At 51.7% G+C, this 4758-nt stretch overlaps 1 protein-coding gene across 2 annotated transcripts in view; it reads right to left on the minus strand.

Moving 5' to 3' along the window:
- SLC6A9 (solute carrier family 6 member 9) overlaps positions 1-3414 on the minus strand; it is an 88803-nt gene extending 85389 nt beyond the window's left edge. The window contains exon 1 of one of the 2 annotated variants that reach the window (XM_042464609.1): positions 3094-3414. The gene's annotated coding sequence lies outside the window, so the exon portion shown is untranslated. Of the gene's footprint in view, positions 1-2451; positions 2605-3093 lie in introns of those variants that run through there. The other variant, XM_042464610.1, reaches the window with a different exon arrangement.
- Positions 3415-4758: the final 1344 nt, after the last annotated feature.

Consider the following 4758-nt stretch of genomic DNA (forward strand, 5'->3'; position numbering starts at 1 on the left):
AGTAAAAAAAAAAAAACAATATAGGCACGGCGAGACGTTTGTTCAGGTGAGCCTGACTGTTTGAACACCTTTCACATTTGGATGGTTTGTTCGAAAGCAGGGGTGTGGTTGTGTAAATGTACCCGGACAAGGTCAGAATGAGGATATAAAAAAGCATCATGTGAAGCAAACAGTTTTGGCAAGACAATTGGGGACTCACTCTCCAGATCATAGAAATCGCAGGAAGTTTAATCACACAAGGAGCTTGGGAGTTTATCAGGTGAACGTTTTTTTCCAGAAAAACTGTGTAATACGTGAAAAAATTTAACAAGACAAATCGCACAAAAACTGCCATTAAAGTGCTCACAAAGAACATGAACACAACATCTTTTTACTTTTGAGATTCTTCAACAGAACATTTCCAATATCACTTTCGGTCGGATTTTTATCACAACAGGGAAAATCACTGTGCAGAAATGGGGGTTTGAAAAAATCGGGGAAAAACACTGCAAAAGCAGGTTGATTTTCATATGACCAGCAACTGTGAAGTGGTGTTAAAGCAAACAGAAAGTAACAGAAGCCAACTCCTTTTTACTTCCGAAAATTCTGAAAGTAAAAAGCAGTGCTTTTGTCATACTTTCCATTTGGGTTAACACTACTTTAACAATGACCTGTGTGAAAATCCAACCTGCTTTTGCGGGGTTTCCTTTCCCCCCACTTTTTGAATCTTGTTTTTGCCATGGGTTTTCTGCCCCAATGGATAAACTCCTTTTATTTGGTAACGGCATGTGGTAAGCATCTGTGAAATTACAATTGCCATTTTTCACTTTAACTTGCAGTTGCAGGATGCTTTAAATGCGCTTTAATCTCTCTTTAATGTTGAAATTAGCCCCAGTGTGACAAACTCCACAGAGATGGAAGAGACCAAAAGGGCCATCTAGTCTAACCCCTGCCATTCAGGAACTGACAATCATGTCCATCCAGCCTCTGTTTAAAGACCCCCAAAGAAGAAGACTCCACCACTCTCTGAGGAAATGTGTTCAAATGTCTGCATTGCATGAGCCCACTGCATGGGCAGGCAGTGAAAAGCATTTGCCAGCCGTTGGTAAAACTGAATCCCCACTTGGCCATGGAAACCACTGGGTGACCTTGGGTAAGTCACATCCTCTCACCCTCAGAGGATGGCAATGGCAAACCAATCTGAAAAAAAGAAACTTGCCAAGAAAGCCCAATGATAGGTTCACCTTAGGGTCGCTATAAAGTGACTTGAAGGCACCACTGCCACCACAACAACGGCATGCATTATTCCGAGCAAACTGGGGTAGTAGCTGCCTTGCTAAACTATGGGATGTACTCAAACAAACGACAGTAATTGCACATAGGAAACCCATACTTGCCAACAGAGAATCATTTCAGAATATTTGCCCATAGGGAAACATTGGGCAAGTATTCAAGGTTTCCCTGTGGGCAGGTATCCTCCAATCATTCTCTGTGGGCAAGTATGGTTGCCCTTTGGGCAAGTCTTCCCCGATGATTCTCTATGGGCATGTATTCCCTTATGTATCTGTAGGAGCACGTCTTCCCCTATGTATCCCTATGGGCAAGCAGTGTCACTTGTTTCCGTGGGTCCTCCAAAGCCACTCACTAGCGGAGGGAGGGAGGGAGGTGGGTACCCATCCCCTCTCTGCCCAGAGCCCAGGAGCCTTGCAAGGCGGCGAGGGATGTGCGCAGGCAGAGCAGCAGGAGGAGGCGAGCCGGGGCTTTCACCATCATCAGCCTGCCACGTGGGAGCTGCTCCACGCTCCGCCCCCTTCCCCTTCCCCTTCCCTTCCGCGGGTGGAAAATTACAGCCCTCCTCCGACCCCCCAGCTGGCCCCAGAGGGAGACCCAGGCCTCTTCCCTCTTCCCCCCAAACACACAGCCAGCCCCAAGGCTCTGCCCCCTCCTCTTCCTCCTGCTGCCCCTCGGACCCTCTGGGGCGGGCAGAGGCAGAGGCAAGGCCACCTTTCCCTCCCCGGACCCCACAGGCCCCCCCTTTCCCAGGACGCCCTCCTCCCTTCCCACCTTCCCTCCAAAGGCCCTCCATCCGGAGCATGGCTAGGAAGCAGGGATTTATGTTGACTACTGTATCCCCAGGGGAGCAGGCGTCCTCCTTTCCCAGGACTTCTCTCCAGGAGGAATGTCAACATTTCAAGCATGGCTGGGAAGCATGGGTTTATAGTTAGACAGGTCCTCCTTTCCCAGGACATGCCCTCCCTTCCCACCTTCTCTCCAGGAGGAATGTCCAAATGTTCTCCATCTGGAGCACAGCTAGGAAGCAGGGCTTTTCATTGATATACCTTCCCATCTCCCAGGAGGAGCGTCCTACTGTTCCAGGAGGAATGTCAACATTTGAGGCATGACTAGGAAGCGTGGATTGATAGTGACATGCAGGGTGACCAGAGGCCCTCCTTTCCCCAAGACACAGCCTACCTTTCCACCTTCGATGCCAAAGGGATGTCAAAAGGCCCTCCTCCATGAGGAGCCTGACTGGGAAGCATGCGTTTTTCTTGACCTGGAGGGTGACCAGAGGTCCTCCTCTTCCCGCCATCTGCCCCGGAGGAGTGTCAAAAGGCCCTGGTCTGGAGCATGGCGAGGAAGCATGCGCTTCTATTTACACGCAGAGCGAGCAGGAGAAGGACACCCCCGACCCCGAACACCTCTTCCAGCCTGGGAGGAATGTCAAGATATCCTCCACCTGAAGCCTGACTAGGAAGCATGGCTTTGTATTGCTCTGCAGGGGGCCCAGAGGGGGTCCTCCTTTGTGAGGACACGTCCTCCCTTCCCACCTTGTCTCCAGGAGGCATGTCAAAGGAAGACCACATCTGGTCACCCTTTTGGCGTATGGCTAAGAGGCAGGGTGACCAGAGATCCTCCTTCTCGCAGGACATGTCCTCCCTTCCCACCTTATGTCTAGGAGGAATGTCCAAACGCTCTCCCTCCCTCCCTCCCTTTGGCTCAGGGCTTGCTATTGCTATGCAGGGGTCCTCCTTCTTGCAGGACCAACCTTCCCCCCTTGAGTCAGAGGGTCCTTCCCGATGCCTTGAGCTGGGGAGGGCCAGGGGGCTTACCCACCCTCTCCATGCCGCTCCGGGCTGAGCTCCTGGGGTCCTGGCTCTCGGGGCTCCGTTCAGCAGCAGAGGCAGAATTGCATCAGCCCCAGCCAAGCGCCCTCCTTCCAGCAGCCGGGCCTCGCCTCTCCTCCGCTCAGTCAAGGAGGAGGAAGAAGAAGAAGGGAGCGATGCTAGCAGCAACAGCAGCAACAGGAGCTGCAGCAGACCGCGATCCCGGTGCAGCAGGCGCTGTGCCTCGGAGGGTCCGCGGGGCCGGGGACTTTAAGCAAAGTTTGGGCAGCACTGCAGGCGCCTCTTCCCAGGGAGGCAGGCAAGAGCTAGCGAGGCAGCAGGCGGGCAAGGCAGCCCAGGGGCGGGGAAGAGGGAGGGGCCTCCCCCGGGGCTCCTCCCCTCCCAGCAGGGTGACCAGGGGGGGCTCAGGTCCTCCTCCTCCTCACTGCAAAGGAGGACCAGGCACTGGCTGGGAAAGGGGGCACCTGGCCCCAGGAAGGCAACCAGCAGTAGCCCCTCAAGGCTTCTGGCTCCAAGCAGGGGCTCCCCCAAACCTCCGGCCCTCCATGCATTTGGGGAGTTCAGGTCCCAGAATCTCAGAGCATTGGATCTGTCTGGGAGCTGAAGCCCAAAACATCTGAAGGGCCAGAGTTTGGGAATCCCTGCTTGGAGAAAGATGGGGACAGGACCACATAAAAGCTAAAAAAAACCCCCACAGAAATGTAAATTCAGACTTCTTAGTCGGGCTCTAAATAGAGGACGTTCAGGAAACATGCAGGACCTGACCACATAAAGGCTAAAAACACTCCTGGAAATGTAAATTCAGGCTTCTTGGACTCAAAATAGAGGATGTTCAAGAAAGATGGAGGACCTGGCCCAAGAAGAGCAGGCATCACTCCTAGAAATACCAGCGGAGACTTCTTAGTCAGGCTCCAAGCAGTCATTCCCCAAACTCTGGCTTTTCATGTATTTTGGACTGCAGTTCCCAGAATCTCAGAGCATTGGATCTGGGACTTGAAGTCCAAAACACCTGAAGGACCAGAGTTTGGGAATCACTGTTCCAAAGGGAGAGCCTTCAAGAAAGATGGACCAAAAAAAGCCCATCACACAAAAGGTTAAATGGAGGCTTCTTAGTCAGGTTGAAAAGGGAGGACGTTCAAGAAAAATGGGGGGCATGACCACATAAAAGCGAAAAACTCTTAAAAATATAGATTGAGGCTTCTTAGGCTCTGAATCGAGGGCACTCAAGAAAAATGGAGGACATGACCAAAGAAAAGTGACAAACACTCATAGAAATGTAAATTAAGGCTTCTTAGGTTCTAAAGGGAGGCCCTTCGAGAAAAATGCAGGACATGACCAAAGAAAAGCTCAAAACATAGAAATATCAATTCAGGCTTCTTAGACTGAAAATGGAGGACATTTTGGATTCCTCTAAAACAGAAGGTAGGAGTTGTCCTGGAAAAGGATTATCTGTAGTCACCATGATAAACCCCCCTCCCTGTTCACATGGCAAGGGAAAGAGAACACCCTCCTGGCCCTCAGGGCCCAGGTGACGCCATGGCCAGAGAGAAATGGGGTTCCCGCGCACCCACACAGGCCAGGACAACCAGAGGGCCCTCCTTCCACCTTCTGCCCTGGAGGAATTTCAAAATGTCCTCCATTTCGAGCCTGACTA

This window comes from Sceloporus undulatus, chromosome 4 (genome assembly GCF_019175285.1).
Source record: "Sceloporus undulatus isolate JIND9_A2432 ecotype Alabama chromosome 4, SceUnd_v1.1, whole genome shotgun sequence".
Lineage (NCBI taxonomy): Eukaryota > Metazoa > Chordata > Lepidosauria > Squamata > Phrynosomatidae > Sceloporus > Sceloporus undulatus.